This window comes from Zalophus californianus, chromosome 13 (genome assembly GCF_009762305.2).
Source record: "Zalophus californianus isolate mZalCal1 chromosome 13, mZalCal1.pri.v2, whole genome shotgun sequence".
Taxonomy (NCBI): domain Eukaryota; kingdom Metazoa; phylum Chordata; class Mammalia; order Carnivora; family Otariidae; genus Zalophus; species Zalophus californianus.
Genome location: NC_045607.1, coordinates 40,274,870 through 40,300,199, shown reverse-complemented (window position 1 = coordinate 40,300,199; position 25,330 = coordinate 40,274,870).

Genomic DNA, 25,330 nt, shown 5'->3' with positions numbered 1-25,330 from the left:
GGGTGTTATATGCAAACAATGAATCATGGAACACTACATTGAAAACTAATGATATAATGTATGGTGATTAACATAACAATAAAATAAAATTTAAAAAAGAAATGGTAATTCTATGAGGTCATGGAAATATTAACTAATGTTACTCTGGTAATCATTTCACAATACCCAATCAACATATTGTATATCTTAAGCTTATACAATATTATATGTGAATTATATCTCAATAAATCTGGAAAATATTAATGCTACATTAAAATATTAAGGATGCAAATAACAGCTGATGCCGAGAGACAATTTCACCATAGTAACATCCCTCTAAATATGATATATTGAGATCCTATGGTATTTATAATGTAAAATTTGCACATTACCATACTGAGGGCATGAGAATATTTGGAAGGCACACCCTGTATCTAATGCTTTATTAGGATCTTATTCTTCCATCCTAATTTGCCACAGTCCTATATTCACTTCAAATCCTAAGAAGAATGAAATATAACACATAAAGAGGGCATGTATACACAGGGAATTTTGCACAAACTGACCATGTGTACATCTAATTATCTCTTTAAAATATTCAAGTCAGATTAAAAAATAGTAACAAAATGTCAGGACCACAAGATGCCCTAGGCTGTGGTTTAAACAGAAGGATAAAAACAGTAATAGGTCCAGATTCCTGCTGAAAGATTTGTTATTTTCTTCTTTTGAAACATAAACAATCTGCCCATAACTAATTGTATAAGCAAGCTGTAAAACTTTACTCTTCAGTTTTTTTTTGTTTTTTTTTTTTTGTTTTTTTTTAGCAGGGCTCTGCAGAATTGATTTATACTCACATTGTACCTATCACTATGTCAAGACAGTTTCCCAAGAATCTCCATCAGTAACTGGTTATTTTAATACAACACCGAATAGGCTGATATGTATTTTATATATGCCTTAAAAATACCTATTCAAGAACTAAAGCCTCTAATACCATTTACTACTTTACTTTTGTGATTTTGTTATATAAAATAATGTAAAATACAAATGTATTCCTAACTGCTCTATTGGAAGATGAATCTTTTTTTGGTATAGGGTTTATTTCCCTCATGTCATTCAATTAAAATAATGCACATTATTTTATCTGTTGTCTGCTACATTACACTTTAGAACTCCAAAGTTAGTTTTAATAGTCTACTGTGCAATCTGCTGTTCCTGATATTTTGACATTCATATGCAGTGTATTTATTCATATGTTTTTGCTTTGTTGCTCAAAAAATTACTTTTATACTCTAGAGTTCTGCATCATGACTCTCAAGTGGCCTTGGACAAGCATGGGTAAATCACTGCACTGGCACCATCATAAAGATAAGTGTTTTCTACACTCAGAGTGAAAGATCCTATCAAAACAATTACCTACCTGTGTTCTGAAAGAGAGAAAGAAACATGATGATGGAATCTGAGCAGTAGGGGCCATGTTAATCCCTGTCACTCTTCCTAAGGGAGGAATAGTGGTCAGGTGCTTATACCATTTTTCTTTTTGTCAGACTGTCTCTTCATGCACATTTCAGCTTCATCACTTACTAGCTATGTCCTTCTGTAAGTTAATCAATATCCTTGAGTCTCAGGTTTTCAATAAAAATACTCTATCACTCCTTTCATCTCATGTTGTCTGACCAAAATAAATAAATACATATATACATACATACATACATACATAACAAAAAAATGGGAAAATCACAACTACTTGATTTCTCTGTTCTTATTTATACTAGGGCAGTTTTGTACTGGTGGATAAAATTGAATGTCAGAATAGATGGGTAGAATCTAAGTATTCATGATCATTAACCCAGCTTGCCTATAAATTCTGCTATGCTTTTTTGGCCCCTGAATTACAAAATGCAATGACCATTACACTTTTATCTACTCTTCTTCAAATCTCCATGCATCTATCTGGATCCTCACCGCATGTCTTTTGTACTGGCAGAGGATTACCTAACACTGTATGTTCCATAGATATCTGGAGCTGTAGATACAAATTCAATTATCAGACATGTAAGTATAGCAATACCTGCACTCAAATTATCCTATTTGTTTAAACACAAGAGTGTTTATCAGTTAAATAAAGGTTTGTAAATTTTATTAGTATTTTCTTAGTAAGTTTGTTTTGTTAATATATTTACTGGTTCTATTCTCTATTTCATTATTTTTTGTTTTAATTTTATCATTTCCTTCTTTCCATTTATTGCGGGTGCAGTTTGCTTTTATTTTTCTAGTTTTTTAACACAGACTTAGGTTTTTTGGGTTTTAGTTTTGTTTGTTTTTTTTAGCTGAAAGATAATTAACATATAATATCCTCTTAGTTTCAGGTGTGCATTGCAGTGATTGAGTATTATTATATATTGTGAAATGATCCCCATGATAATTCTACTAGATATCTGTCATCAAAGTTATTACAATATTATTGACTATATTTCCTATGCATTATATCATCATCACTTATTTATTTCATAATTGGAAGCTTATGGCTCTTAATCGCCCTCACTCATTTGCCTACCTTCCCAAACCCTCTTCCTCTGGTAACCAATAGTTTGTGTTCTGTGTCTAGAAGTCTCTTTCTGTTTTGTTTTGTGTTTTTTTAGATTCCCCACATAAATGAAATCATGTGGTATTTGTCTTTCTCTGATTTATTTCACTTACCATAATACCTTCTAGATATATCTACGTTGTCACATGTGACAAGATTCCAATATTTTTAGTGATGGGGTAACATTCCGTTGTATATCAATAGACATTAGTTTGCGTCCATATCTTGGTTATTGTATATAATGCTACAATGAATATGGGGTGAATATATATCTCTTCATTTTGGTGCTTTTTGGTTTTTTCAGATAAATACCCATACATGGAATTATTGGATCATATAGTAGTGCTATTTTTAATTTTTTAGTTCTATTTTTAATTTTTTAATTTTATTTTTAATTTTTAAGGAACCTCCTTAATGTATAACATAGTGGCTGCACCAATTCAATTAGCAATTTGAAATATCTCTTTTCTTCAATATAGCTAGTTACAGATAAGTATCCCTATTAGAACTGCTTTAGCTGCATTCCATAAAGTTTTAGTATGCTGTGTTTTGTTTTCATTCATCACAAAGTATTTTCTAATTTCTGTTCTGGTTTTCTCTTTGACCTGTTGTTTTTATGATTGTTGTCTTCAACATCCACAGAATTGTGAATTTTTCCAATTTCTTTCTGCTATTTTCTAACTCCCTTGCACTGAGGTCTAAGAACCTACTTTGTATGATTTCAATCTTTTTAGACTTGAAATGTGTTTTATAACCTCATATATGGTTCATCCTGAAAAAAGTTCCGTGTATATTTGACAAGAATATATATCCTGCAGATGTGAAGGTATTCTATAATATGTGTCTGTATCTCTAATTGTGTTATAGTGTTATTGTGTGTATTCAAGGCCACCGATTCTTTCTTCTGTTAGCTCAAATCTATTGAGTAGTCAGTGTGAATATTTTCATTTTAGTTATTGTACTTTCCAACTTGATAATTTGGTTCTCTTTTATAATTTCTGTATCTTTGATATGTTTTCTTTGTTGAGATATCATTCTCATATTTTCCAAAAGCTCTTTAGAAATGGTTTCCATATTTTTAAACATATTTAAAACAGGCAACATTTTTTTTATTAAATCCAATATTTGGGCTGACCCTAGAACAGTTTCTATTGACTGCTTCTTTTCCCCGTGTATGGGCCATAATTTGTTTCTTTACATATCTCATATCTTTTTTATTGAAAATTTGAAATTTTAAATAATACAATGTGACAAGTCTGGAAATGAGATTCTCCCTTCTCCTTAAGTTTTGTTGTTATTGCTGTTTATTTAAGTATTTGCTTTCCTGAACTAATTCTGTGAAGCCTGAATTCTTTGTTAGCAGTAGCTACTGAAGTCATAGCTCAGTTAATTTAGTGGTCAGATAATGACTTCAGAGATTACCTTAAATTCTTCAAATAAATAAGTCTTCTAGTATTTGCCAAGCGAATCCATGTGCACTTTAGGCATACTTTCATTGCTCAGGAAGGCAGTTTATGGCTCTGGTTAGATTTCTTTTCTTTCTTTCTTTTTTTTTTTTTTTTTTAGATTTCATTTTTGACTACATAAAGACAAAGTCAGCTACAGGTGAGAGCCAAGGGCCTTCTCAGCTTTCCTCAGGATACACACATTTCTAGACATGCACAGTCTGAGATATGCCTGTAGTTTTCTAGACTCCCAGGAATATGTCGGAGACTTTCAAAGTCTCCTATGGACATCTCCTTCCCTAGTTTTTTCCTTTTGAATAAGCATCAGTCTGACATTTTCCTCAACTTTTATTACTGTCTGAGGCAGCTGCAATGTTACCCAATTGCTGCTGATTGTTTTTGAAAATGCACCCAAGGTTAGCTCAGGAATGTCTATGAATGAGATCAAATAAAGATAAGCCTGGTGAGTAATAGGGTTTTCCAGGGAAGTTTTATACAGGTCCAGTAATGACCACTCTCTGGATATGGGGCTTTGGAGGAGATTAAATTCTGTTTAGTTATCTCCTAGGCTTCTAGGCTGCTGGCTTACAGCATCATTTCTGGCTGTTGGTTTTCAAAGCTATCCCAGAGCTGAAGAAAAAAAGGACTAAAATAGAAAAAGTTACAGTGCCACAAAGCTCACTATTCTTACTGAATTTAACCATTTTTTCGAGTAAATGCTCCCAGATTTTTGCAAGTTTTGAATGACTTCTTAAGTTGTGAAAATATTGGTTATGACAATTTTTGCCAATGTACTGATGCTTTTATGAAGAAGAGGAGTTTTGGAGGTCCTTTCTCCACCATTCCCACTAATGTCTGTATGTCCATATTTTATACCTTTATATATATAGTGTTAGTTTAGGTTTTTTTGTTTTTTGTTTTTATTTCCATTTCCTTTCTTCTTTAGGAAAACAAATTTTATATTTATTTTATTTTGTAGTCTTCCACATCTATTATCTACACTATAATTATTGTATACGTCTCTCCCACTTAAAGACTTATAATTTCTTGACTGTATTTGCAGTCATAGTCGCTTTATTATTCTTAATTTCCCATTTAACTCTTAACATTTAAATTTTTATATAAATATTTATATTTTCACCTCTGCTTCTTTTAATCTCTGTCTCTTTTCTCAGAATCTCTTTTTGAGGTCATATACTCTTTGAAAAAAAACAGCCTGGAATTTCTTTGAAATTTTAGAAATATTTCTCCTGAACTCTACTCCTATTTCACTGAAAATCACCTTGGGAAAAATATTTTTATCTCCCATTTGCAAGTGTTTGTTCCTGCCTTTTTTCCCCAATATCAATGTATAAATTTCTTAAAAGTTGTGCATCATTATTACTCATTTTTTGAATGGGGGCAGTTTTCCTGAAAACTATTATGATGAAGAATGAGAGAAAAAAATTAGTTTCACTTCACATTTGTTGTACCCAACTGCATCTCACCAAATATGATTTACTTTGTCCTATGAGCTCACCTTCATTCAATTTTTAGCATTTAATATTCACTGTGGTTCTGGAAAAACTTCTTAGAACCACAAGCACTTGATGTTGTCTGGCCTTTGCTACCTCATCTTTCCTTTCCTCACTTTGAGAAAATCTGGAAGTCTGAACCAGAGACTATTAACATGGTATCATCTCCCATCCACAATCACGTATTCAAGTAGATCTAGGTCTCTGCACTGGGACTTGCCCATGCTCCTTGATCTCACTGTTTTAGTCAATAATTTTTGGATATATATATTTCCTTTCTCTTTCTTTCTCTTTCTTTCTTTCTTTCTTTCTTTCTTTCTTTCTTTCTTTCTTTCTCTCTCTCTCTCTCTCTTTCTTTCTCTCTCTCTATCTCTCTCTTTCAGAGGGGGAGGGAGAAGCAGAGGGAGAGAGAGAGAGTCTTAAGCATGCTCCCTGCCCAGTGCAGAGCCCAACATGGGGCTCAATCTCACAACGCTGAGATCATGACCCGAGCCAAAATCAAGAATTGGACGAGTAACCGAATGAGATATATTTCTGTTTGGTGACATTTAATTAAATAATAATTGGTTTTAGGGGCACCTGGGTGGCTCAGTCGGTTAAGTGTCTGCCTTTGGCTCAGGTCATGATCCCGGGGTTCCTGGGACAGAGCCCTGAGTCAGGCTCCCTGCTCAACAGAGGGAGCCTACTTCTCCCTCTCCGTTTGCCCCTCTCCCCTGCTTGTGCTGTCTCTCTCTCTCTAAAATAAATAAATAAAATCTCTAAAAAAAATAATTGGCTTTACTGATTAATATCTGAGGAGGTACTGTTTTATCTCAATATTTCCTTCATTTTTAATCCATCTATTCCAGTATATGGCACATACACATAACATTTTACAATTATGGATGACAGCTCCCTTCCTGTTTATTAAAACATGAAAATTGTTCCTCCCCCCTTTTCTTCCTCTTTTTTTTTGTTTCCCTCCTTCCTACCTTCTTTATTTCTTCATTTATTTGTTGCCATAAGTAAATTCCAAAAAATAGGCTTAAGGACATAATATCAACTTATTTTAACAAGAAGTCTTCTTTCATAACAATGAAAAACCATTAATGAAAGGAAAAATATCTTTCTGTACATCAGTGATCTTTACCAAACTCTTAAAACCTTAGTATTAAGACTTCCATTAGGTATTGCCACTTCTGTTACTTCTCATCTCACCCCCCGACACACCCCACACTCAACAACATCCCACTGAAATAGGTTTCCTTAAATTTGATTGTTTTCTACCTATATATATTCCTTTACATTTATATATACATTATATTTACATATATATAATTTCACTTGACACTTCAGCAGCATTAAAAAATGTTCGATTTTTCCTTTCTCTTGAAATGTTATCTTTATTAGACTTGAAGAGATTAATTTTTATAGTTGATTTTTTCTATTGCACTAGGCCGTCTTCTCAGTGTTTTTTTTTACCTTGTAATATTTCTCTTACTTTTGGTCATCTTAATAATTCAGTCAAAGTTTTCTTTTTCTCTTATTCTGAGTGCTTTTCTTAATCAATTTAAACCACAACCATTTTTTAGGCAAATCATTTATATAATGACACATACCATATTTTTATATTCCCTTTTTAAACTTCTCTGAGGTCTACATTTCTTTTTTTATTAAAAGATTTTATTTATTTATTTGAGAGAGAGAGAATGGAAGAGAGAGAGCATGAGAGGGGGGAGAGTCAGAGGGTAAAGGGTAAAGCAGACTCCCTGCTGAGCAGGGAGCCCGATGAGGGACTCAGTCCTGGGACTCCAGGATCATGACCTGAGCCAAAGGCAGTTGCTTAACCAACTGAGCTACCCAGGCACCCTGAGGTCTACATTTCTAATATCCTGACTACTCACTTCTCCACAGGTACCTCAGGTTTAATATGACCCAACAAACTCAGTATCTGCCTAAAGAAGAAAAATTTATTGGTCCTACTGGTGTATTTTATCTGAGTGAGTAGTACGTCTGTGAACATAATTTCACAAGTGAGAAACCAAGGATAACACAAAAGCCTCATATGTGATATCTTCTTGTACCTCAATAGTCATCTCCCCATCGATGTCATTTATCCATAATTCCTATATATTTTTGAATGTCTAAAAACTGTAGTAAATATTCAGAAAAGTACCTAGTATATGTGGCTGGGTTAATATTCCCAGATTGATCAAATTGCTGTTGAATTTTGTCAAATGTTTTTGTCTATGTCTATTGAAATGTCCATAAATTATTTTTATCTCTTCATATAATGAAAAACAATTTATTTTTGAATGTTGAATGCATCTCACCTTCCTAGAGTAATACTGACTGTATCATAATATATGATCCTTCTTAGAAATTTCTGGAATTGATTTACTAATACTTCATTAAGGATATTTACATTTATGTTCATGAGGGATACTGGTCTACAGTTTCTTTGCTTATATTTTTATCTCGTTTTGGTATCGAGATGAAGCAAACATATATAATGATTCACAGAAGTCTTTTCTATTTTCTAGAAATTTCTGTGTAGATTTTTTTTTCTCAAATGTTTGGTAGAATTCAACAATGAAACAATCTGGGCAGTGTTTTTCTTTATGGGTATGTTTTAACTTATGTATTTAAATTTATATATATTTATATAGTAGTAAATGGGTTATCAAGTTTTTTCTTCAGTGAGAGGGATATGTCTTTCTAGGAATTTTCCCATTTAAGATATCAAATTTATTGGTATAAAGTCATTTAAAATATTACTTTTTTTTAATATATCTCTAGGATCAAGAGTTGTAAGTCATCTTTATTTCCTGATACTTGAAACTCTTATTTTATAAATTAACAAATTATAACCCACTCCAAGATTTTAAGCATAGTTTTTCATAATCTTCTGTTTTCATCAGTTTGATTTTTTATTATTGTTCTGATACTGAAATAATTTGAAATTTATGACTGTGAATGCAATGATTCAATTACTCCTTCACCATTCCTAATAAAATAGATGGCTAATTGCCCTAAAACATAATTTTCATACTCTATCTTCTCTACATTGATTTGAGTAGCTGTGCTCATCTTACTACATTTACACATATTCAAGTGTCTGTTTCAAGATATATGGATCTAGTTCAATCACCTAAGAATCAATTTTTATTTCATTACCATATGATTTTAATTATATCTGAATATATTTCTCTTGTCAATCATCCCTCCCTTTTTCTTATTTTTCTTATTCTTTCAAATTGTCTTTGCATTTCTTTGTCTTTTCTTTTCCTTCCTAAATTAATTTTAGAATTAGATTGTCAATTTTACACAGGGAAAAATTCCTGTTATGATTCTAACTAGGTTTAAACTGAAACAAAAAGATTAATTGAGAATTATGACATTGCTTTATTTTTTCATTTTTTAAAAGATTTTATTTATTTATTTGAGAAAGAGAGAGAGGGATAGCGAGAGAGCAAAGCACAGGGGAGACAAAGAAGCAGGCTCCCCACTGAGCAGGGAGCTCAATGCTGGGCTCAGTCCCAGGACCCTGAGATCATGACTTGAGCCCAAGGCAGGCGCCTAACCCACAGAGCCACCCATGCACCCCTAATGATTTTTTCTTTTAAATCACTTGGATATTTTTAAGGAATAGCTAGTTTTTCTATATTAGAGGCAGAGCCTTATGATTATCATTTAAAATTTTTAAATGCCTAATAGAGGGAAAATATGGAGACTTTACCAAACGTATAGCAAACCGGATAAAAGATTCCTCTCAACAGACAAAAGCATTGGCAAACTTACCTAAAATCAAAATTAAATATTCAACAAATACTTTTAAAATAATTGTTAACAGGATGTACCCCTGTAACTTTTGCCAGCTACAAAATGGTTTGAATTCTTGGATAAAAATGAAAATATTCCCAGATGGTATATCAGTCATGATTCAACTAGAGAAAAAGAGGATATGTGTGTGTGTGTGTGTGTGTGTGTGTGTGTGTGTGTGTGTGTGTAGAGAGAGAGAGATGGAGGGAGGGACAGAGACTACGTACAATGTGTTTGCATGTGCGTGTATGTGTGTATAGACAGATACATACATACATAGATACATAGATACAGAGAGGGATTGGGAATAGGAGATTGAGAGGCTGATCGAGAGATAAAAAAGGAAAGGAATTTCCATATGTAACTGTGACAGCTGGCTAAGCAAGTCCAAATCCAAAGGGCAGGCCAATCAAGAGGAGAACACCAGCAGACCGGAACTTAAAATTACTGGTACAGGTAAAAGCTGCTGTCTACAGGTAGAATTTCTTTCTGTCTCTTTTTCTGTTCTGTCTCTCTTGGGGAAATTTCACACATGTTTTAAGGTCTTTTAACTAATTGATTCAGGCCCAGCAAGATTAACCAGGATAACTTTCCTTTAAGTCAACTGATCAGTGACATTAATTGCATTACATCTGCAAAATACCTCCACAGCAACAACTAGATTAATGTTTGTTTGAATAACTGGGGACTTAGCTTACCTAACCTGTTACATATAAAAAGACCATCATCTCTACAAATACAGAGATGATAAAAAAATGCTATTTAAATTATGAAAATTTTGTCAGAAAATTATGTGGACTTTTTATTTTTTTTAAAGATTTTATTTATTTATTTGAGAGAGAGAGAATGAGAGATAGAGAGCACGAGAGGGAAGAGGGTCAGAGGGAGAAGCAGACTCCCTGCTGAGCAGGGAGCCCGATGTGGGACTCGATCCCGGGACTCCAGGATCATGACCTGAGCCGAAGGCAGTCGCTTAACTGACTAAGCCACCCAGGCGCCCTATCTGGACTTTTTAAAAGTAAAATTCTTCAATAAGTCACCAAACTATTTTTCACAGATTATGAGAGTTTTCTAATAGTTTCAAAATCCAACAGATTCCCAATATGAAAAAGATTAAGTTTTTTCTTCTTCACAAAAAAAGACAAATAAAAAACACACATCCTCACCCTGAGGAACTTTGTAATCTTGTAAAGAGAGATACAGAATGAAACACAGACACACAGACACCCAAACACGTGCGCGCACACACACACACACACACACACACACACACACACACACACACAGAAATAAAAACTAAAAGTCATGTTTTCTGATAATGAAATACTATTTGAAAACTAGTAACTTAAAAGAAAACCTGATACCTCACAAATATGCCTTTGTTTTTGAAGCTTAGATTTTTTTTTTTTTTTAAGAGGTTGGTCTGTTCTCTCAAGAACAGTTTGGGAGCATGGTTACAAAACAAACAGCCTAATTAAGCCCTCACTGTATGTATGCTTTACTAATGTGGTACCATTTATAAAAGCAGATGCCTTTCTGAGGAAATAAAACACAATTAAGGACAGATCTTCTAACTGAAAGGCGTAAAACTATGGAGACAATATTGTACTTGCAAAAACAAAATTGTCCTTGTAAATACACATGGGGCCATAAAATGATGTTTTAACACAGTGGGGATTAAGTAGGAGCACAGTATGAATTGGCACTCTCCTTGTTTGCTTCTAAAAACGCCTGCTAGTGGGTCAAAATGTCATTAGACATGAAGTTTCAAAGATTAGATATGACTCCTTCTTTTAAAATGTTTTACATATTTTAGGAAAAAAATACATTATATATACAAAGGTTGTATAAAGCCAATGAAGAATTTAAAACAATATATTAAAAGTGAAAATTTGGTAATAAAACATTCCTTTTAATACTCAACTTACCTACTCCCTAGGTGTGACTACTATTGCAGGGCATCTGATACTTTTCCCCTTAGTTTTCTTTTTACCTAAATGATTTATGAATATTTCTTTAGATCAAATTGTGTAATCTGCCTTGTTTTGAACATTTTATGTGTCAAATTGTACTATACATCTTCTTTTTACTTTTGACTCCTTTGCTCAAATTTATGTTTATGAGATTCATTTAATGTTCTTGCAGGTAGCTGTTATTTCATTCAGTCTCTTTACTTATAGTATTCCGTTGTACTACCACATCACAGTTTGTTAATTTTGTCAATATTGAACATTTAGATTTGCAGATGAATTTCGTTGGCATTCCTTGCCACTTCAGTTTTTTTTTTTTAAGATTTTATTTATTTGAGAAAGAGAGAGAGAGAGAGAGCAAGAGAAAGAGCACAAGCAGGGACAGAAAGAGAGGGAGAAGCAGACTCCCTGCTAAGCAGGGAGTCTGACATGGGGCTTGATCCCAGGACCCTGGGATCATGACCTAAGCCGAAGGCAGACGCTTAACTGACTGAGCCACCCAGGTGCCCCAACCACTTCAGTTTAAGTATGGTGTTTTAATAGTTTTTACCTAACTTATTTTTGTTTTCTGTATTTCCAGCTATAATTAATAATGTTATTTTCTCAGACTCATAATTGTTTTTGTAAAGTAATAAATAATTTTATCATGTGGTAGTTATAAAAAGTGAGATGTCTGGTTCAAAATAGGATATACCCAGTAGCTCACACCCAGTAACTCATAACTTCTCACTAGAAAAAAAGCTTACAATAATGCTGAAATCTAGATTCACAAATTAATAGCAAAACCTAGGAGAAACTGAAATTACTTTTAAGAGAGATGGAGAACATTCTATGAGTGTTCAATTTTTAAATATCCTAAATTTGATTCATGAATAAGTGATCTAAAACAAGAAGAAAATTCATGTTTTCTTGAATTATTTTCCTCTTAGAAAGAGAGAACAAGTGACTGTCTCCATGTGATAGTGGAGTGTCCAATATTTGCATCTATGCAAATCTGATCTGTGCAGTGGCTGAAGTAATATTGTCTCTCTTGTTTTGCACACACAGATATTCACATAATGTAGTTCATTAAGAAATTCCATTAAGCATAAACTGCAATACAGTATTAATTAGAAATGAGTGAATTTCTTAGAATTCTCTCCACAGATACTTACAGCTTATATATGAGAGATTTCTTGTCTTTCAAGGGAGTACTAATGACTATCCCCCAAGGAACACATAACCTATCAAAATGAAAATCTTACAACAACACCAACAATTAAAGTATCAGGTGGTGGAGGATCCACTTCTAGGATGAGGAGGTCCATGGACCCAAACTTTTGTGAGACAGATATCACTGGTAAAAATTACTTTAAAAAAATGAAGTCTCTGGAAACTGTCTTAGAGGCACAGAACAAATGAATAAACATTTATTCAAGATAACCTAGTAAATCTTGTTAAGAACAGTGAGATCTGTAGCACTGGAGCTATGAGTTGCCCCAACTCACCCTCTCCCCTACCAGCCAGTGGAACAGAAGCTCCATTCCAAGCAAAGGTTGCCAAGAAGATGGGCTTACAAACTCCCCAGCTCCAATCCATGGCTATGGTAGCTCCCTGGGAGGAACAAGCTTTATCATTTCTCCTTACCGTTCCTTCTGGGTTACAGAATCTATATTCCAGGTAATTATAATTGAGAGGTAGGAACTCCCCCCCTTCTATCACTCATGCATAATGTAAAGCTCTACCTCAGGCATAGCAAACCAAGAATGCTGAGGCCTTGATTGCCTTCAGCTTAGTTCATTCATAGGGCAGACGTCCCAAGTTTGGAAAAGCAATCTAAGAAGACCAGAGGCTACTACTCCCACCAGCGTCCTGATTATCAAGTAGAGATGTCAGTATGAGAGAAGCAAACTACCATTGATATACCCAACTTCAGAGCAGTGACTCTGAGAGATATGGCCGAGGGAGAGAGGCAAACTGACTTTAAGTAGAACAGAGTGTAGGAAATCAAAGCCTAAGAGTGCCCTCAGAAACAATGGAGATGTTGGTGGTAAGTAATTAATAGGATACTGTTAGCTCAATGAAAGCAAGGAGCTAAACTAGGTTGTTTACCAGAGAGACTAGCCAAATAGCCAAGAAGAACTGTACAGAAAATACATATATATAAATACATCTATGTGTGTATACATGTTTGTATAAATAAATATATATAAAAATCACATACAAAAAATGAAATATTATTCAGCCATATAAAAGAAAGAATCCTGATTTTTGCGACAACATGGATGGACCATAGGCACATTATGCTAAGTGAAATAGGTTAGACAAAGACAACTCTATGTTCTCACACTGAGATCTGAAAAAACTAAACTCAAAGAAATAAAGGGTAGAAGATGGTTGCCAGAGGCTGGGGATTGGGGAAATGGGGAGATGTTGGTTAAAAGGTACAAAATACTAACTATAAGATGAATAGATTCTGGGTATCTAATGTACAACATAGTGACTATAATTAATAATACTGCATTATATATTTGAAAGTTGTTTAAGAGTAAATCTTAAAAGTTATCACCACATACACATACACACACAAATTATAATTATGTGAGGTGACTAACCTTATTGTGATATTCATGTCCCAGTATATATGTGTATAAAATCATCACAATGTACACCTTAAGCTTACATATGTTATATATCAATAATATCTCAATAAAACTGGGAGAAAAAAAAGAGCTATCCTGAAGTCAAAAACTGGACTCAAAAACTGCAAAGAAGTCTGAATTAATTGGATAAGACTTAAAAAAAAATAGAGCGATCTGTTGAAAAACAGTGGAATCAAATAGCTAAGTACCATGCCAATAGAGGCAAAGTGTTTAACAAAAAGATAAAGAAAACATATATCAAAATGGATAAAACCACTGGAATCCCAGGTGACTGTATGTAGGCCAAGGCTGGATCCTCTAAGACAGACATCAAAAACTTAAAAATACCAGGGATGTAGACTTAACATAAAAATGTCCAGCCAAGTCACTAGGCAAACAAACAACCAAACAAAAAAATAACAACAACACAACACTAAAGTATGTGTTTCAGTATCCAGAGTTGCTACAATACATAATCTTAAATGTCCAACTTTTAGAAAAGAAAAATATGAGACATGTAAGGGAACAGGAAAGTATCATCTCTATATAGGAAGAAACAAAACAAAACAGGAGCAAAAACTGCCTGCAAAAAGACCCTAGTGCTATGTATAATAGACACTCAAATCAACTATTATAAATATGTTAAAAATTATAGAAAACCATGTTTAAAGAAGTAAAGGTATGATGACAATATCTCATAAAATAGTAAATATAAAGAGACAGACATTATTATTATTATTATTTTTTTAAATGATTGCTGCTGTTTTTTTTTTTAAGATTTTATTTATTTATTTGAGAGAGAGAGAGAGAATGAGAGATAGAGAGAAGAGGGTCAGAGGGAGAAGCAGACTCCCTGCTGAGCAGGGAGCCTGATGTGGGACTCGATCCCGGGACTCCAGGATCATGACCTGAGCCGAAGGCAGTCGCTTAACCAACTGAGCCACCCAGGCGCCCGAGACAGACATTATTTTTAAAATGGAAATTAGAAGTTGGAAAGTACACTAAATGAAATGCAAATTCAACTAAAGGAGATAAAAGGTAGATTTAAACCGGCAGAAGAAGCAATCAGCAAACTTGATGACAGATCAATAGAGATTATCCAATCTAAAGAAAAAACAGAAAAAGAAAGGAAAAACAAACAGTGCTCCAGAGAAATGTGTGACATTGTTAAATACACCTACATATGTGTAATGGAAATGCCAAAAAAGGAGGAGAGAAGGGTAAAAAAATAAAAAATGTTTGCAAAAATAATGGCCGAGCGATGCCTGGTTGGCATAGGTCGTTAAGGTCTGACTCTCGGTTTCAGCCCAAGTCGTGATCTCAGGGTCACGATATCAAACCCCACACTGGGATCCACACTGAGCAGGGAGTCTGCTTGGTTTTCTCTCTCCCTCCGCCTCTGCACCCCCGGCCCCCGCTCATGCACGCACGCACACACTCTCTCTCTCTCAAAAAAAAAAAAAAATAAATCTTAAAAAAAAAATGCCTCAAATCGTCCCCAATTTGATGAAAAGTAGTAATCTACACATTTAAGATGGTCAACAAACCCTGAGTAAAATAAATGCCAAAAGATCCTTAGCTAGGCACAGCATGGTAAAAATGTTGAAAATCAAAATCAGAACGAAAATTGTGAAAGTAGCAGAAGGAAAACCAATCTTCTTGTACAAGAGAACCTCGATAAGATTAAAGCTGACTTCTCTTCAGGAACAATGAAAGTGAGAAAAACTGAAAAATGTTTAAAACTTCTCATTTATAAACGATATTCAATGAAACTATCTTTCAAAACTGCAAATGAAGTGAAACATTCCCACATAAACAAAAAACTGATAAAATTTGTTGCTAAAAGAACTACTTGTTAAAAATATTAAAATGAATTCTTAAGGGTGAAATTTCATGACCTTAGACAATAACTTGAAACAATATACACACAAGAAAAAAGATCACCAAAAAGAATAATTATGTAATAATGAATGACAATATAAATGCATATTTGTTCTTACTTCTCTGAAGTGAGTTAAAAAGTACACACATGTGTAAACAAACAAGAAGCAGAATCAGACCTATAAATACAGAACCCTGATAGTGCCACAGGGGAGAGAGTGGGGGTGGGCAAAATGGATGAAGGGGAGAGGGAGGTACAGGCTTCAAGTTATGTAATGAATAAGTCACATGAATAAAAGGCACAAAATAAGGAATACAGTCAATTATACTGTAATAGTGATATAATAGGGCAGATAGTAGCTACACACACAAAAACAATAAATAATAAATTAAAAAATATTGTAAAACATTATATATAATTGTATTATGGGGCATATAACAGAAATGTAATATGTTTGATAATATCACAAAGGATATGTTTGGGGGCAAAGTAATCTTGGATTTGGAAAATATCAAAAGATAATAACTTGAATCAATAAACACATAAAAACCTAGTAAATAAAATTATGTACTTGCTTTCCTTTGTTCTCTCAGCTTTTTAAAAAAGACATATTACAGAAACTAATATTAAAAGTATGCTTGCAACTCTCACTTTTTGCAGATGATATGATACTTTATGTGGAAAACCCAAAAGACTCCACCCCGAAACTGCTAGAACTCATATAGGAATTCAGTAAAGTGGCAGGATATAAAATCATTGCACAGAAATCAGTGGCATTGCTATACAACAACAACAAGACAGAGGAGAGAGAAATTAAGGAGTCAATCCCATTTACAATTGCACCCAAAACCATAAGATACCTAAGAATAAATCTAACCAAAGAGGCAAAGAATCTGTACTCAGAAAACTATAAAATACTCATGAAAGAAATTGAGGAAGACACAAAAAAATGGAAAAACGTTCCATGCTCATGTATTGGAAGAACAAATATTGTGAAGATGTCAATGCTACCTAGAGCAATCTACACATTCAATGCAAGCCCCATCAAAATACCATCAACTTTTTTCAAAGAAATGGAACAAATAATCCTAAAATTTGTATGGAACCAGAAAAGACCCCAAATAGCCAGAGGAATGTTGAAAAAGAAAAGCAAAGCTGGCAGCATCACAGTTCCAGACATCCAGCTCTATTACAAAGCTGTCATCATCAAGACAGTATGGTACTGGCACAAAAACAGACACGTAGATCAATGGAACAGAATAGAGAACCCAAAAATGGACCCTCAACTCTATGGTCAACTACTCCTCAACAAAGCAGGAAAGAATGTCCAAAGGAAAAAAGTCTCTTCAACAAATGGTGTTGGGAAAATTGGACAGCCACATGCAGAAGAATGAAGCTGGACCATTTCCTTACACCACACACAAAAATAGACTCAAAATGGTTGAGAGACCTCAATGTGAGACAGGAGTCCGTCGACATCCTAAAGGAGAACACAGGCAGCAACCTCTGACCTCAGCTGCAGCAACTTGTTCCTAGAAACATCGCCAAAGGAAAAAGAAGCAAGGGCAAAAATGAACTATTGGGACTTCATCAAGATAAAAAGCTTTTGCACAGCAAAAGAAACAGTCCACAAAACCAAAAGACAACTCACAGAATGGGAGAAGATATTTGCAAGTGACATATCAGATAAAGGGCTAGTATCCAAAATCTATAAAGAACTTATCAAACTCAACACCCAAAGAACAAATGATCCAATCAAGAAATGGGCAGAAGACATGAACAGACATTTTTCCAAAGAAGATACCAAATGGCCAACAGACACATGAAAAACTGTTCAACATTGCTCGGCATCGGGGAAATCCAAATCAAAACATCAATGAGTTATCACCTCACACACGTCAGAATGGGTAAAATTAACAAATCAGGAAATGACAGATGTTGGCAGGGATGCGGAGAAAGGTGAACCCTCCTACACTGTTGGTGGGAATGCAAGCTGGTGCAGCCACTCTGGAAAACAGGATGGAGTTTCCTCAAACAGTTGAAAATAGAGCTACTCTACAACCCAGCAGTTGCACTACTGGATATTTACCCCAAAGATACAAATGTAGGGATCCAAAGGTGTACGTGCACCTTGATGTTTATAGCAGCAATGTCCACACTAGCCAAACTGTGGAAAGAGCCAAAATTTCCATCGAGAAATGAATGGATAAAGAAGAAGTGATCTATATACACAATGGAATATTATGCAGCCATCAAAAGGAATGAAATCTTGCCATTTGCAATGATGTGGATAGAACTGGAGCGTGTTATGCTGAGCGAAATAAGTCAATCAGAGAAAGACATGTACCATCTGACCTCACTGATATGAGGAATTCTTAATCTCAGGAAACAAACTGAGGGTTGCTGGAGTGGTGGGGGGTGGGAGGGATGGGGTGGCTGGGTGATAGACATTGGGGAGGGTATGTGCTATGGTGAGCGTTGTGAATTGTGCAAGACTGTTGAATCACAGATCTGTACTTCTGAAACAAATAATTCAATATATGTTAAAAAAAAAAAAGAAGAAGAAGAAGATAGCAGGAGGGGAAGAAAGAAGGAGGAGAAATCAAAGGGGGAGATGAACCATGAGAGATGATGGTCTCTGAAAAACAAACTGAGGGTTCTAGAGGGGAGGGTGGTAGGAGGATGGGTTAGCCCGGTGATGGGTATTAAAGAGGGCATGTTCTGCATGGAGCACTGGGTGTTATACGCAAACAATGAATCATTGAACACTATGTCAAAAACTAATGACGTAATGTATTGTGATTAACGTAATAAAAAACAAAAAATTAAAAAATTAAAAAAACACAAAAAGTATGATTGCATTTGTAGCATATAGATATATAATGTGTATTACATTACTCACATAAAAACAGGGAAGAGGCAAAAGAGCTGTGTAAGAATAATATTTCTATATCTAGATGGAATCAAGTTTATAAATCTGAATGAAGTAGATTATAAAATAAAATGTATATGGTAAGCCACTGAACAATCACAGAGAAAGTAGCTTAAAAAACAGACTTGAGGGGCACCTGCATGGTTCAGTCAGTTGAGCTCCAACTCTGGGTCATGGCTCAGATCATAGTCTCAGGGTTATGAGGTCAAGCCCCACGTGGGGCTCTGTGCTCAGTGGAGAGTCTGCTTGAGATTCTCTCCCTCTCCTTCTGCCCCTCCCCCATCTCTAAAAATAAATAAATCTTTAAAACAAATAAACTGAGGGGCACCTGGGTGGCTTAGTTGGTGAAGCGGCTGCCTTCGGCTCAGGTCATGATCCCAGGGTCCTGGGATCGAGCCCCACACTGGCTCCCTGCTCAGTGGAGAGTCTGCTTCTCCCTCTCCCTCTGCTTGCCTCTCTGCTTACTTGTGCTCTCTATCTCTCTGTCAAATAAATAAATAAAATCTTTTAAAAAACAAAAAGAAAACAAAAACTGAACAAAATCCTTAACAAAGTTAAATGTTACAATAGAAAATATTTAGTTAATGGAAAAGAAAGGAGTAAAGGAGGAACAGAGAGACATGTGGAAAACAAAATTAAAACGGCAGACATCAATCCCGTATCAGGATTATTAAATGTGGATGGTTTAAACAAGGCAATCAAATTGCAGAGTTTGTCAGGATTAAAAACAAGACCCAACTCTATTTAGTCTGTAGGAGATACACTTTAAATGGAATATTATAAAGAATGGGAAAAGATAGAATATGCAAACAGCAAACATAAGAAAAGATCAAATGGTTCTACTATCAGAAAAACCGGCCTTTAAGAACAAAAATGCTGGTAGTGATATAGAGTTATTTTTTGAGAGTTATTTTCAAACGATAAAATAATCGATTTATAAGAAAGATATAACATTGTAAACATATATTTTCCTAATGACAGAGTCTCAAAACACACAAAGCACAAACTGATAGCACTAAAAGGAGAAATATGCAATTCAATCATAATAGCTGAAGAATGCAATACTCTTTTTATTTTTTAATTTTTTTAAATTTATTTATTTGACTGAGAGACAACGAGAGAGGGAACACAAGCAGGGGGAGTGGGAGATGGAGAACCAGACTTCCCACAGGGGAAGGAAGCCCAATGTGGAGCTCGATCCCAGGATGCCGGGATCATGACCTGAGCCAAAGGCAGAAGCCTAAGGACTGAGCCACCCAGCCGCCCCACAATACTCCTCTTTAAATAGTGGTTAGAACAAGTCAGAAGATCAAAAAGGAAAGAGAGGATTTAAAACACACCATGAGACATAGGCCATAAAATAATCTTCAATTAATTTGTAAGTATTAAAATCATGAAATTATTTTCTGTGAACAATAAGTGAATTTAGAAGTCAGTAAAGAATTTCTGGAATTCACAAATATGTAGAAATTAAACAATACACTCTTTATATAATCATAAAGTAAATCAAAATATGTTGAGATGAACAAAAATAAAAACATAGGACACAACTAAGGGTGAACGCAATGCTTTATAGCTATAAATGTTTATGTTAAGAAAGAAGAAATAGCTCAAGTCAATAACTTAAGATTTGGAGAAAGAAAAGCAAACTATATCTGAAGCAAGCAGAAGGAAGTTGATCATAAATATTAAAGCGGAAATTAAGGAAATTGAGAATAGGAAAACAATAGAGAGAATCAAGAAAACTAAAATTATTTATTTGTAATATCAACAAAATTGACAAAACTTTAGATTAATCAAGGAAAAAGAGAATAACAGCAAGACATTGTTGATCTTACAGATATAAAAATGACTGTATGAGACTACTTTAAACAACAACTGTATGTTAATAGATAACTTGGATGAACTAGAAAAGTTCCTAGAAAACACAGAGTACCAAAATTGACTCAAGAAGGAATAAAAAATATGAATAGACCTATACCAGGTACAGAGACTGGATTCGTGGTGAAATTATTACACACACACACACACACACACACACACACACACACACAGTCCAGGTCCAGATAGCTCAATGGCAAACGCTATCAAATATTTGAAGAATAATCAATAGTTCTCTATACACTGTTCATAAAAATTGGAAGAGATAAAAAACAAAAAACAAAAAACACTTCCCAACTCATTCTGTGAGGCCAGTGTTAGCCAGGTAATAAGCCAGAGAAATATATCTCAAGAAAAGAAAGCTACAAAGTTCTTGTATTAATACTTTACAAAAATGCCCAGTAAGATTCCAGCAAACCCAATCTAATGCCATATAAAAAGGAATATATACCATGATCAAGTGGCATTTATCAAGAATAAAAGGCTGACTTAACATCCAAATATCAAAGTAATATACTATATAATGTAATATACTGTATTTAATATACAATACTATAATATAATGTGATATATTACTAGGTATATTATATGTGTATCTATATACTATATGACTAGAATAAAGGATAAAAATCACACGATCATCTCAATATATTGTGGCTCAGTAAATTGTCCTCATGCTTAAAGAAAGCTACTACAGCTTCATCATACCAAGTTTCAGAGAGCAGGAGGTAGCAATCAGCATATGGCCCTTCTTTTAAGAATGCTACATAAAATATCATATTATTCTGCTTATCCAATTTGCCTAACTAATTACAGAACCTGAAAATATTGCAATAAGTTTGAAAAATTGAGTCTTTTATCTGGGGCAGCAAATTTAGGAAGCAATTAACAGTCTAAGCCACAGATAATTAAGGTTCCTTCAGAAAAGAACATGATTATTCACAATAAGTAAATAAACTGAAAAGAGAAACGAGACTATAGGGAGAAAGAAAACTGATTTTAAAGATAACAGCAGATTTGCAAGAAAGAAAAACTCAGAGACATAATCAAGAAGCTGCAGTCACACTAATTAGACTATTGAGGTTGAACACCAATAATCAATCAAAGTTCTAATATTAGAATGAAATTAGAAGTTAAATCAGAAATTTTCAAAGTAAGGCCAGATGAATTTCAATTACCTTACTCTGCATAATGGCTTCCTTGTTTCCTTCTGTCCCAGAACACTGATATAAATATTAAATATGATTATAAATGTGTCAGCATTTACAGCTCGGCTATGTAGAAGGGCTTAGAATAAAGACGGGGGGAAAGAATGTGATCTATCTCTATATCTACCTCTCTATTAGAAAAGAGAAACTTAATTAGAGAAACAATGTTTGGAATACAGTGAATTGCAATCAGATCATGGCCTATTTGGAATATCAAAAAACAAAAAGAATCCAAAAGTTACTAATTGTGAGGTAATTTATCCTGTCTTCCACAGAGTTAATCAGCAAGCTAAATACTATATACTCCAGCTTGCACTCCCTAGAGACTCTAAAGGCCACAGATATAGAGGAATGGAGCCTAAACATTTATTTAGTTCAAATGATCAAATATCTTTGCATGCATTAATTAAATGAACCTTCATCTATCAGGTTAGTACAAATATTATCTCCATTATGTAGCTGAGGCAATTGAAGAAGAAAGAAATCAAGTAAATTCCCTAAAATCTTACAGCTCCTGCTTGAAAATGATGGAGCCAGGACTCAAATTTGTTTGAGTGGCTCCAGAGCTTTCTCTCAAATATTTCACTAATAGCCTACCGTGGTAATCTGAACATTTGGGAAATTAGGCCGCTTTTTGTCATCGAAGCCAAGGAGAAGAATCATTTGAGGAAAGGTGTGATTATGAGTTTAAAATATTGCATAGAGATACAAGATTGAAATATTTCTATGTAAGTGGCAATAAGGTAGTATAATGAAGCTGGGTAATTTTATATCACATTTAGATAGCAATTAATTATGTGAAGGAAGACATTTTGATTTCAATCAATCCTCCTGAAAATGAGAGGAGAGAAAGACAGACTGACAGAAAAGCTGCAGGGCATGAGTGGGGGTACTGATGTAGGATTAATCAAAGTATTTTTTAACATGGCTGAAATGTCATCATTTTAAAATACTGATGGTATGAAGCTTTCAATGGATGAGAGAGGGTGAAATTATTGGTAAGAAACTTGGGGTGCACAATATACAGTCTTACATCTAGTTAAATCATTGTTATGCTTATTATGCTTATTTAAATAGTTTACTGCCAAATCAAGTGGGATATATACCCATATATTTATTTAGTGAATAATACTGAATATGTATGTATCGTCAATATATATGCATATAAAATAGAATTATATACATGTGTATATAATACACATATGTGCCTCCCAATATACAAATATGTATGTTATATACCATTTTTAATCTGGATATTTCTCTCTTAGAAACCTTTACTATTATATCTGGAGATTAGTAAATTTAGCACTACCATCACCTTTTTCCTGTGTTGGGTCTAGTTTGTCCCAGACCTGATGACTGCACACTTTATTTCCCCCCCTCACTTTGCTAAATCAAATCTCATATTAACTACTAAGAAGTGATTGAATGGAAAGACATTTTTGAACTCATGTGTTGGAAACTATCCAATTTTACCCTGAAATTGGATAAAGTTTGGGGCTTGGAATAAGAATTCTAAAGTAAAAATAATTTTCCTTAGAACTTAAAAAGCATAATCCAAATCATCAACTTTCAAAAATTGCTACTTAGAAAACCAACATGGTTGTAATTCTGTTGCATTGTATGTGATTATGTTTAACCCTCCAGCATATTTTAGACTCTTTTTTTCTGTATTCCTAAAAGTCATAAGGAATCTCATGACTTTTTTTTCAGGAAGACAATCAACCCTTATAAGAAATTCTTGCATTCTACAAACTTTTATCCCCCTATTATTCATGTATTTGTTTGTTTTCTACTATCTGCTTTTTGTCTCCTTCTGAAATCATCATTAATAAGATGTTTGAACAAAAACTTTATTCTCAACTTATTTGATCCCTTTTCGCCTAATTGTTCATCTTTTTGTTTTGTGTGTTTCTTTCAGGAAAAATTCTTTCATTTTATTCTGTAGCACTGCAATTATTATTATATTTAATATGGCTAATATACTTTCCAAAAGATAGATGTTATCTCCTAGCATTTCTTTTTATTTTAATGGATGATATAACTTCTCTGTCTTTGAAGATATGAAGCTGGGTAATTTTATATCACATTTAGTCTTACAATGCTGAATTTCATTTGATTTGTTAAGTGTTTATATATAAATTTTCATTTGAACACAGTTTAATAAGAAAAAATAGTTCTGAATGATGATATATAACATCAGCAATCTCTAGACTGGATCATTCCATTGTCACTTCAACTAAACAAAGAGCCACATGTCCCAGAACTCCCTTCCTTGTATTATTTCAAGTAAAATTTGGTCAAAATAACTAGTTTGAGATTTGGAAGCAGACAAAAAGCAAGAGACTGTACTCCCTGAATGTTCACATTGTTATATCTGTTAACAAATAGATGTAGAAATGCCCAACAGATTCAAGCTTGTCCTTGATCACCACTATGTGTATAGATCTTCTTGCCAATAAGCCTGCTGAAAAGGTGTTTTCTTGTTAATCACAAGACATTTAGTTGTGGATCTTCAGAGGCAACAATTTCCTCTAGTCTGCTCTTCCAGGTTCCCCTTTCTGGCTCTCCTTTGTGATTAAAGTTTCTGGTCTTCTCAGATTGATAGATTGTTGGTATCTTTAATCTTCCAGTTCTACCTTTAAGACCTTCACATCTTATATAGTTCTTCCCACAGATGTATAGGTCTAATGCCTATACTAAATAAATTATTTAATAACTCATAACAGAGTCTGTGATAAAATACTTACAAACTGGGTATCCTTGTTTTGTGCCAGATTTTACAAGGCAAGTAAATAATATTTCAACATTGAGTGTGATTAGGTGTTTTGTAAAAGCCAATTATCAGATTAACAGCTTTCTATTTCTAGTCTGCTAAGTGTCTTTTAATAAATGACAGTGTAATTAAATAAACTTTTTTGAGATAATTAACATGTTTTTTATATCTTGTTTTTAATGGATAATCACATTGGTTTTTGAATAAACAAAACTTGCATTTTTGGAATAAATCTTATTTATTATATTTATTGTGACAATTCAGTTTGCTAAGAATTTGTTTATGAGTTTTTATATTCATGTTCATGAGTTAAATTTCCTTTAGTTTTCATATATGTGTAATGTCCTCAGGCTAGTATCAGAGTTATACTAGTTTCAAAATTTAAGTTTAGTATTTTTTTAAAGGTTTATTTATTTTGAGAGAGAGAGAGACAGAGAGAGAGTGCATGCACATGCATGAGCAGGGGAATTGGCAGAGGGAGAGAGAGGGAAGAGAAGCAGACTCCCTGCTGAATGTGGAACCTGACATGAGGCTCAGTCTCACAATGCTGAGATCATGACCTGAGCTTAAATCAAGAGTTGGACTTAACTGAATGAGCCACCCAGGTGCCCCTTAAGATTGGTATGTCTTCTTTCAATATTTATAGTTTTTCTTCATGGGGAATTTTTTTAATTCAAAATTTAACAACTATGAGATTACCTACATTTTTCTATTTCTTCTCCTGTCAATTTGGT